Genomic DNA, 12,628 nt, shown 5'->3' with positions numbered 1-12,628 from the left:
TTACATTGGGTATATCCTATTATTTTTGAGTTCATCATAACACAAGTATCCTTTTTCCTTGACCTTGGTTATTAATTCGTGAAAGTACAGAGCCCCAACGTATCTTCAGATAAAAGAAATCCCCTGGTGGGACTGAGTTCCAATCCACCAGATAACACAATAAAAGACATAGTTACTAGGGTATGCCTTGAGTTACAATAAAAAGGCAGCTCATTAGTGAGACAAAACGACCATCCCTTGAAAGCCAAGAATTGGGAAGAAGTGGATTGATGCTCAGTACCTATAACTAATCAGATAAACCTCAGGTCCTGGAATACTGGGGGATTGTCACTCTTTTATGTTTCATTATGAAGGCATACAATTATTACTAGCGGCTGATATTATTTTATTGCAAGAGACTTGGTTGAAGGAAAGTCTCTATAGATGGCTATACAACCTACCAGGTTCCTGCTCAGAAAAATAAGCTAGGTAGGCCTTTTGGGGGTCTTATTTCAGCGGTGTCGAATTATTTGAAGGCATCAGTATATGTATTGGATAGTAGATCTGACTATGTTTTAGCCATAACAGTAGAAATCCCACTGTCAGGGAGAAATAATGAAATCCTATTGATAAACGTATATAATCCACCAGGAAACTATCATACGATGGCAATAATAAATCAGATTGAATTATTGCTAGAGTCCCGGGAAATTAACCATCCTAAAGGTCAATATTATGTCATAGGAGATTTGAACTTTCAACGCCCCTGCTATGCAGATAAACTGGTTACGGTTTTGGAGTGCCATACTTACATTAGAAATTAATTTGATGTATGGACTATTGGACCACAATAAGAGGATATATCTATGAATGGTAACCCCTGGTTGTTATTAATCAGGATCTGCCAACTTTACCAATTGATTAATGTTGGAAATTAAGACCTGTATTATACGTAGACAAATGGTCACCAATTCTCATGGATTCATTTTATATTATCTGAATTGTCAGGATTTGCATTTACAACTGATTTCAAACTTATTGCTAACAGACTTAGTGATCATGGTGTAATAGAATATTCCTTGAAAATTGCTCCTAAGACTATTGATACGAAATTGTAGGATGATTACTGTATTAATAACAAGGGAAATCATATTAAATAAATTGGAAACAAACTTTGCAGAACTAATTAAATGCTTTTAGCTGCATTGACCGATGATATTCTTCCTATCTTTGGTAATATGGAGGTTTTTTATACAACTGTGCAGGATTTTCTTCAGGATGCTTTGAAACAACAACAACAAAAATTCTTTACATAGCTGTCTGCATATAAATGTTTATGATCAATCTGTAGCAACCAAGAAAAAGGAATTAAATAGCAAGATTTGATGGATAAAAAAAAATATACAGGACTCAGAAATAAGATCAATGTGAGAGAAAAAATGTAAAATGCAATGCACATTTTGGTATAGAATGCATAGGTGTTCCATGGCCTCATATCAATGGAAACAAATGTTTTTAGCATTGAAAGATAATGAAATGCAAAGTTTCTGACTCATCTATAAAAAATATAATTTGGATATGCTTGGCATTCGAGAGATTAATCCGATCTCTAATGCTATGTGGATAACTTATATATTATCATTATACCATCGGGAACAAATAATTGGAACAAATAATTGATAACTGAATATATTTTAAGTTTACAGAGGCTGAAATTGAAAAAAATAATAGGAGCTATGAAGTCATCTAGGGCACCAGGACCTGATGGCCTCCCTAATTTGTTATACAAGGAAAATACAAAAGTATGGGCCACTATTTTATATGTTATCTTCAGCAAAATAGTACACACAGGTCAAATCCCCAAATCTTGGAGATGCTCAATATTGATCCCTGTGTACAAAAAGGCCCCAGAGATTCTCCGGCTAATTATTGAATTTTGGCCATGATAGATTCAAGTGCCAAAATCTTTAGCAAACTGCTTCTGAATTATATTAACGTGTAGATAGTGGAAAAAAAGTTTAGCAATTAATTATCCAGTTTTCGCAAGGGCTACAGTACTCTGTCTAACATCTGGGTCTTAACACATCTTATTCGTAGTACTCTATTATCCAAAACTAAAGAACTATATATCTGCTATATTGATTTTAACAAAGCATTTGATATGGTGGATCGTCAGGTGCTTTGGGGAAAAATGCAGAAAGGTGGACTACACTCCCAAATGTTATACTTTGCTGAATCTTTATATGCTGATAATACTATACAGCTTGGAGTAGGCCAAGAGGGTGAGGTGAGTGAACAGATTGCAGTATTTTTTGGTTTAAAACAAGGTTGCACTTTGGCCCCGATATTCTTTAATATATACATTTCAGATTTAGAAGGATCGTTTAAGAATTCTAATAATCACCCCCCTTGCATAAGTACCCATCCTATTGCTTGGCTTTCCTCCGCAGATGATATCATAATTTTCAATCAGACTGCTTTAGGACTAAAACATAGTCGGAATAATTTGGGGAAATATTCTGAGCAACATGGATCAATTATTAACTTGTCCAAAACCAAAATCATGACGATTAAATCAAATCCTAAAACAATAAAGAGATTTAGATGGACCATCGGAAATAGTATTTTGGAAGAAGTGGCAAGCTACCTATATCTTGGCATGCTTATCACAAATAATTTAGATAGGGGCATTTTCTAAAGCCATTGCGCAAGGTTTAAGGCAACCAGATCTTTTATCTCTACATCTGGTGGGTATTCAGTAGATGGGCTTTGAAATTATATAACACATGTTAAATCCATAGGGCATTTCATGGCCTCGAAGTATTCTCTGTTAAGGAGACTGTTTGGTTAAAGAAATTACAGGGGAAACTATGGAGGAGTGCCTTCGGTATCCCACACTGTGTGCCAGTCGAGGCGATATGCTTTGAGCTATGCTTGATCTCCCTGTCTACATGTAAAATGATTGCAGCATGTAATTTTATCTTAATTGAGGCTAAGTGCAGGTAACCCTGATTCTGGTTATTCATATTTTTGTTACTAATATGGCAGATTGTGAACTTTCCAGCCTTGAAGATATGTCATAGAGAGATTCATTATTTTCTGGAAGAAATAGGTTACACACTTCTGCCCGATGATAATTTGGCTACCAACTTTATCGAAATAAAAAGAAGGCAATGATTTGGGATCAGGATACACGATCTGCCTACTTAGCGGGAAAAAACAGTTATAAAATATGTTCTATGCAGGCGTTCCCTAAATACTCTCCATGTGCGTATACGTTAATCTGCAAAATGCTAAGGTAAAAATGTTTATCCTCTTACCCTCTCACCAAGGCTTAACCAGCTTCCAGTGCTGGCTAATAGGGGTGCGTAGTTAAAAATTCCAATGGAAGATCGAGTATGCAGAATATGTGGGGACCAATCAAACCCTGTTAGACACCTGCTGACTGAATGTATTAGCTTAACATCCGTACATGAAAAGGGTACTTAATGTTGGCACATGATATGAATTTAATACACATGAATCAGCTCTGGTCCCTGAACTACAAAGGTAGAAATACAGTGTTACATTCACTGTCTATTATATATGGGGGGAAATCATGAAATTATTATGTAAAAGTATGCTTATTCCTAAAGAGTAGTTTGGTTACCATGTGTTTTATGGAAACTATATGTTATATTAGTCTTGTATCTTTCTATTATTCATTATATGTATACATGAAATGTTATGGAATATTTAATTATATGGATGTATATACTGTATGTTTTTTTACAGTGTTAAAGGCTATAGTAAACCATGTGACACTTAAATAAAAAATAATAAAAACATTGATTAAACATCCTTAAAAGATCAGGGAAAGGTATTATATAGACCCCACTTTCGCCTGTAACATATTTATTTTAAAAAAACATTCAGTTTCTCAATTAGAGTAGTGGTTACTAAATGCTTACTTGTTAACTCAAATTGAAAGATTTGGTCAGAGTATTCTTTGTCCCTGTTTTCACACCCCATATTCAATCTAGCCACAGACATGATTTGCCTGAAAAGGGGCAGATGTCTGAAAGATACTTTGAATCTAGGGGATCCGAATACGAGTGACAAAAGACTGGCAAAGCACCAATGTTTGCCTGCCATATGAAAGCGGTGGACAGCACATGAACAACAGTGGAAATACCATGCACTGACATGGCTCCCTCATCTCGCACAAGTTGCAGTAGTGAATTTGCTTTTTGCAGAGGCCATCCGGGTATGACTCTTGCAGTGTCTTTTTAATTTCCTCCTTAATATTGCCTCATCCTCGATTGTGTTTCCCCCACACTCGCCTTCTTTGCACAGCTGATCCTCAGCTCTGTCATTTCTGACAGTTGGCCTGGCAGTCCCAGAGTATATGTCTGGGGTTTGGCACAGGGTCAGGTAGGGGCCAAAAAACACTATCTGACAATTTTGGCCTCCACACTTCAAGGGCTTCCAGAGCACATCTCGGGGCCATCACGCAGCCATGCTTCCACTAAATCAAGTACTTCCTTCCAAGGTACTATAGACTCCCATCACTGGAGGATTGCTCATTAGCACCAGATTTTTTATCCTCGCACTTTCATAATCAGCTTTTTGTTTGATCAGCTACCTACCATTACACAGACACACACACACACACACACACACACACACACACACACACACACACACACACACACACACACACACACACACACACACACACACACACACACACACACACACACACACACACACACACACACACACACACACACACACACACACACACACACACACACACACACACACACACACACACACACACACACACACACACACACACACACACACACACACACACACACACACACACACACACACACACACACACACACACACACACACACACACACACACACACACACACACACACACACACACACACACACACACACACACACACACACACACACACACACACCCGTACCCCAACCTCATTGTATCTTCTGTATCTTCCAAAAAGGTTTGTTCTGTGAATCCCATTCCTATTCCTGACCCTCCCACCCCTATTTTCTGCCCTTGTTCTTTTCTTGGTCTTCTTCCATAGGCTGCAGTGTGGGTACCCCAGGCAGAGCACATTATGCCAATGTCTTGGACAAGCTACAGGCACTGTAAGACCACTACAGGGGTGATTGGTGCAGTAAAAAAGATTAATAAAATAACATATGTCCAGTTCAGACTCAAGTGTCCCAATAAATGTCATGCCATGATCAAAGGACACAACAAAAAAGTTGACACCATTACAAGTTTTAACAGAAATTAACATACTTAAGACTAAACAGGCACATATTTCTAGCATTTAAAGTAGAGCAAAAGACACACTGTCAAGCCTCAGACACCTGGGACCCTTTCCAATAAAATGACAGCAGAGATAACCAATATATATATATATATATATATATATATATTTGTGAAAGTGTGTTTATATGTTCGGGGTTGACTCCAGCACCATAACAGTTGGTGGGCTGAAATCCTGGCCCAAGGTCGGCATACCAGTCTGGGGTGTACTGGTGATAGTAAAATTTGACCAACCCCACCCTTTCATCCTGCACAGGGTGGCGTCCGGCCCTGTGCTATCAGTATAGGCAATTTCGAGAGATTGTCAATTTTGCAATTGTTGGCTCCAGCCCCACAACGGTTGGTGGGCTGAAATTCTGGTCTGAAGTCGGCATACTAGTCTGGGGTGTACTGGCGATGGTTTATAGTGAAAAGACCGAAAAAAAATATCGAAAAAAAAGGTCAAACCAAAAAATCTCGAAAAACAAAAAAAAAATGTTCAATACTTTTTTTTTCGAAATGAGGGGTTCCTCCCCAACCCCCCTTTTTTCATTTTTTTTTATTTTACCCTTTTTTTACTTACCTGACCCCAAAAATACATATAAATAAATAAATAAATAAAAAGTGTGAGATTTTTGTCATTCGATATTTTTTTTTCGGCCTTTTGACTGACCACCACTGGCGATAGTGTAATCTGACCAACCCCACCCATTCGCCCTGCACAGGGCTGGGTCCAGCCCTGTGCTATCAGTATAGGTGATTTCAGGAGACTAACGATTTTGCGACTTTTCCAATAACAGGAAATTGGGACACAAGGTCGGCATACCAGTCTGGGGTGTACTGGCGATTGTGAAATATGACCAACCCCATTCATTTGCCCTGTATAGGGGGGAGAAGCGTATGGTGCTGTGCTATCAGTATAGGCAAATTTGGTAGATTGACGATTTTTTGCGATTTGTCAAAAATAGGAAGTTATGACACAATGAAACATACACAAGTATAGCAGACCCCAACGTGCATGTCAGCTACAGACCCACGAAACGCTGTGGTGATCCTGCTAGTTGTTAATAAGGCACACAGATGATGTTAATCTTTAAGCAAATCACAGTGCCTAGACTAGAGCACACAAAAGGAGGGAACACGGACATGCCCCTAAGGCAGATGTGTGGTCATATAACTATGCAGACCGCCATGACCCATAGCAGTAGCTTTAGCTCATCTAGTTGTTGCTAAGGGGATACCTATGAACTAAAATCTAAACACATATATTACATCGACCAATATTGGTTAAATTAGCAAATATCAGTCACTTCTGATCCGCTAAGGACTGACAAAACATTTGGCAGTGTTGCTGAAAGCATTGCGAAAATGGCAAGCAATTAGATGGTAAATACATGAGATGAATGGGAGGTGTCAACCAACACAACTCGGCGTTTCTGTGGTTGGCCTTTACAATGGAAGAAGAGGGGAGGTGGGGAGTGGGCATTATCTCACAAAGCAAAAACGACATTTCAAAAGAGGAGATGTCGAATTTTTGAATCTTTGCAGGTCACTGTGAAGAAAGTTGTTCAATTTCTAAAATTCCGACACACAGCTCCCCTTTCGCCCTAAATAGTTATCTTACATTATAGGGTTTAGTATAGCTCTCTGCTGTCATTTTCATTGTCTCTTGGCACCTTGGAGGGACATCATTTGGGGGATTCCAGGGTTCGCAACTGTGACCCAGGAGGTCTCCCTTGCTACCCCTAAACTTTCTTTTTTTAAATAAATTGTTTTAAATGTAAGCTCCAGGGCTGGCTGTGGCCAGTGCCAGGTGACTCTTTGTTTATGGAGTGGCTGGCTTTCGTGTTCAGGCCTCTAAAAAAACAAACAAAAAACAGGGGGTTGCACTAGCGTAACACTTTGAGCAGTGACCCTAAATAAGAAAGGATACGAATAACAAATAATTTGTCTTTCTGGGATTCTATACAATAATTGCTAGACTCATTAAAGGTTTATTTCAGTCACACTTCAGGGGGTGAGTCTCTGATTTAGTCTGTTCTTAAACACCTCGAATCAGCCTTTCATCCTTCTGAGATCGATAAATGAGTACCAACACAGGTTGGGTGATATTGTATGTATATTTGTTCTATATAAAGTGCTTAAGCGTATATGCTTCATAATAACACATCATTATCATTTGGCCTCGGATGTCAGCTTGCATTCACAGTAATTTGGTAATATGGGCCTATATTAACGATACATATGGTGATCCATTCTTGTATGAAATGTAGATCACATTATAGGGATATCGTAACCATATTTTTTTCGTTCATACTTAGGAACAACACTATCTGATGGCCTTTCCTGTTTTGTCAAGGGGCGAAAGGTCGTGTTCCTTCCCTTCCTGTGAACTCACTTCGGGGTTGGGTCAAGTGAAATCACTTCCTGTGATGTCATCAGGGTCAAGGTTTGCATGATGTCACTTCCGCTACCCGAAACATTTTAGTGAAATTACATCCCAGGTAATTTGGTAGCTGCAGGAAAATTAGTTAGGTTTAGTTGATAGCTTATCGATAGCTTGGTAGTAGCTGGACAAGGTGTCTCTTGGCCTATGTCGAGAATAAAGGTGCAAACACAAGGTTTGGCTGTACAATTGCACCTTGCACAATTGAACCGAGACCTGCAGTGCACATTTTGGCCATACACGACCAACGTTAGTGCAAGCAGTATAGTCAGCGACTTGTGAGCTGCATCAGTTCAACATTTTTGAAATAGGTTTTGCAAGAGAAGGTGGGAAAGAAAATAGATAGGTGTACATTGAATGACATACAGTGGTTGTGGACAAGCTTGGGCCAGTTCAAGGCTTGCACTGCCAGTTTGAAGTCTTCACAATGTAATCATAAATGTAGAGAGTGGGTGATGTGCAATTCAAGAGATCAGACATTGCATTTGCAAAGTTGCCAGTTCATTCTAGCAAAAGTCATGACATCCCATAGGAGCTACCTCATTTCCTCATGTAAACCCCACCACTTGGACAACTTAGTGGTGATGGTCTTAACATTTATCTTGGGTTATGTACATCTACCAGAATGATGCAGCAAATACTTGCAGTTATATTGTAGCCCTTTATGGGTGGTCTGAGATCACCCAGCGCTACCCTGATAGGAGAACTAACTGTTTCATAGGGGGGCATTTACCACCAGCCTTTTCCTTGCCACCCAACAAGGGGAACAGAACTTCAGAGACGCCTTGTGAGGCTCTATGTGTAAGGCATGTCCTTCACAGACCCTTTCATTTTGATGAACCTGAGGCTGAGCACTCATTTGGTGTACTCGCAACCAGGGTTCGCACCAGGTGAACTCCTCAATCACTGGTGGAAACCCTCAATCAACTGGGCATCAGGTTTCGATATGTTCCACCAATGCTATTTCGTTACTGTGTTCATTAGACAGTACTGAGCGACCCATATTTTTTATTTTCTTATTTTTTGTTTTTTATTTATTTAATATTTATGTTTTTTATTTAGTCCCTGAATAAGGAATAACCCAAGTCTCTGACTCAATAAAGCTTTCAATTTCAAAGTAAAGAAATGTTTTTTTTTGTGGATGTCAATGCTCAGATGTGTTTTTATCGCAACGTTTTTACGCCGGTGCACTCTTTTCGGAGAAAGCATTCAATGTACAGCATAGCTTGACAATGACCTCCGCCAGCTTGACTAAACTAGCTCAGACTGCACTACTTACCTGTGCCATTATAACTATTATGGCCACTGTCATTAAAACAAACCCTCTTAAGGATAGGAACTGGAGACGTAGGTCTAGATTGTCTCCTTTCTATGAACCCTATAGAAACCTCCCTAACAACGCTAATAATCGCACTACTACCCGGTCTAAGAACCTGTCTTCCACACTAACGCAAACGACTAATACCACCGACCAAGCTCCTTCCAAAAATTACACTACACCAAACACCCTCTCTCAAAAAACTTCAATAACTGCCAACTCTGACAGTACCTTAATGTTACCAGGGTCCCTCATTAACGCTAGATCAGTGGTAGCTCATGCTACTGAAATCGCAGATATCTTAAACAATGACAATCTTGATTTATTGGCCATAACTGAGACTTGGCTACATGAGGCTGCAGGACCAACTCTTATACTAGCAGTACCCGACAACTACCAAATCATTAGAGTGGACCGGCCGAGTGCCAGTGGTGGCGGCCTAGCCATCATCTTTAAAACAACCCACCCTATTAGACTTGCCAACTTAGCTCCCCTCACATCTTGTGAAGTACTCACAGCCAAATTGCCCCTCTCTAACAACCGTAATCTAACTATCCATTTGATATACAGACCCCCTGGGCCACTAGGCACCTTCGAAGATGACCTAACAAGTCTTCTAGCCGATAGCACTAAAGATCACTCTCAGACACTACTGTTGGGAGATTTCAATCTAGGCTTTAATGATACCGACAATAAACACGTTGAATCTATTGCAGTCCTACTAAATGACTATGATCTTACGCAAAAAGTCCTTTCCCCAACGCACATTAAAGAAAGGACCCTTGACTGGGTTTCCGAACTAAACTGCAACATCAATTTTACCGATATTGTCCCACAACCTTGGACAGATCACCACTTAATAAATTAATCTGCCGCATTAGACCTCCTTAGCCCAAAGCCTAACAATATGACACTGCCTCTCCCCACTAGAAGTAAGAAGGATATCACCGTTGAAAAATGTATCCCTCTTCTTCTTCCTGCCATCTCTGGAATGGAAAGTAACAACCCTGACGCATTGGTAAATACCTTCAACAATGCTATGACCAAGGCACTGGACACGATAGCTCCTGTCAAACTACGTAAAGCTAGGCAAGTAGCACATCTGAATGCCTGGTTCACTCCCCAACTTAAATTCTTAAAATCACAAAAAAGGAAACTCCAATCTATTTGGCACCACTCCCCCTCTGAAAATAACAAAAATAATCTAACGGAATTTGCAAAAATGTACAAAAAAGAAATAACTAAAGCTAAAAAGAACACATTCAACGACAGGATTGAGAAAGCTAAATCTAATACCAAAGAATTATTTTCCATCCTCCGTGAACTAGAATCCGCAATCCAAGCGGTAGACAATGCCCCAAAGGACAAAGCATGGTGTACTAACATACAAAATGCTCTTTCAAATAAAATCTCGTCCCTACAATGCAAAATTGCTAAAAAAAAAAGGCCTCACTACCACCTACTGACCAACAAATTAGTCAACCCTCGGGGACAACCATTCCCTTTAGACTCAAGACTATCTCCACAACTGAAATAGAAAAAATAATACTTTCCATCAAACCTTCTAACTGTAAAGGTGACATGTGCCCTGCACAGATAATAAAGGACACAGCTAGAGACCTAGCCCCTTTCATCACCAAGTTGATAAACTCCTCATTTAAAACTTATACAGTACCGGTCAATCTTAAAGAATCCTGGGTCCTCCCGTTACTTAAAAAACAAACTTTGGATCCCACCATCCTTACTGATTATAGACCAATCACCACCGTGCCATTTCTTTTTAAAATTTTAGATAGAGCTGCTTACATACAAATCCAGGACTACTTGGAAGCCAACTACCTACTTGGCTCACGACAATCGGGCTTCCGCCCAAATCATGGCACTGAAACAGCGCTACTAGATCTTAAGACACAAATTGAAGAATTAAAGGATAACGGGAAAATAGTTTTGCTACTCCTACTAGACTTGTCGGCAGCGTTCGACTTGGTGGATCATGAGTGTTATGCAACCACCTCCAATCTGCCGCAACTTCTCCATAGATGCTATAGCTTGGATCCAATCTTTCTTATCTAACCGGACCATGAGAGTCTTCTCTACTTCAGCCTCTGCCGACCCCATTAAAATAACCTGCGGGGTCCCACAAGGCTCCTGCGTCTCCCCTACTATGTATAATATCTTCACTAAGCCTTTATTTGACAAGTTGGACAGACTGGGTGTCATCTACACTAACTATGCAGATGACGCACAGATCCTCATACCCCTTTCAGGCAACTTTGAGACAAACTCAGCCTTGGTGAAAAAGATATACACCCTCATTCAGGCATGGATGGCATCCCATGGCCTCTGCCTGAATGACAAAAAAACAGAGCTACTAATCTTAGGGTCGGGAACTAATATCCAAAAACTTACCCCAAACTACACAACCTTTAACATTGATAACAACCCTATCAAGGTGATGTCTGTAGTCAGAACTTTAGGATTCTACTTGGACTCCTCTCTCAATCTCAAAAAGCAGGTCAACTCCCTCGCTTCATCCACAATTTATACTTGCAAACTCATCAGAGCTTCCAAGCCTTACCTCTCAAGAGCTAGTTGCACCACACTAGCTAATGCTCTTATTATGTCAAGATTAGATTACTGTAATGCCCTGTACTCAGGAGCCAACAAATATATTACAGACAAAATTCAAAGACTGCAGAATAACGCCTTGAGGGCAGCATTGAACATCCCTTACAGAGAGCATATCACTGAATTCAGGAAAGAGGATAACTGGCTGAAAATAACGGACAGAATTCTCCTCAAAACAGCATCCCACACTTCCAAATGTCTGAATAACATAGCTCCTCCATACCTAATGGATAGAATTATTGGAGAACAGCTACCCGTCCCCTGAGATCTGCCAAATTATCTATGTTAGAGACTCCCAGATTCAAACGTTCAACAGTAGGAGTAACAAGATTCCCAGTTAAGTCTGCGCAATGTTGGAACAAATTACCAATTGACCTCAGACTAGAAAAACCCTACCCTATATTCAGACAAAAGATACTCAATTGGCTACACACCAATGACACCTAACTGACAATTTACACCTCTACACATCCGGCCCCTACTTGACCCCCTGCTTCTGACAAATTACACAGTACTCTGGTTAACTGTGTACGCTGTGTACGCATGGCTGTCTGCTCTGTCATATTTCTATGTACCATGGGTACACGATGACGCAGACATGTAGGTTGCACATACACTTGTGTATATGTACGTATGTATATACTGGTACTCATGTTAATGTTCCCTTGACTTACCAATGCTATGCATTTGATGTATATGTTATCTTGTATTTTGTTCTAACTGCAATCACCTGTTCTATGGATTGCTACCTTCTACTGTAATTAAGTTTTAAGATTTCTTGCTTCTGTTGCGCCCCGTCTACCTGAGGGCTTGGTGCACATTACCAAACAAATAAACAAACAAACAACACATTTAACAGCTGTTTTTTCTAATTGTAGTTAAATGTATTGAGATGATCTATTCCTCGGAATGCTTACAAAAAA

Source organism: Ambystoma mexicanum, chromosome 9 (genome assembly GCF_040938575.1).
Source record: "Ambystoma mexicanum isolate Mex_15411 chromosome 9, UKY_AmexF1_1, whole genome shotgun sequence".
Taxonomy (NCBI): Eukaryota; Metazoa; Chordata; class Amphibia; order Caudata; family Ambystomatidae; genus Ambystoma; species Ambystoma mexicanum.
Note: the sequence above shows the minus strand (reverse complement) of the source record.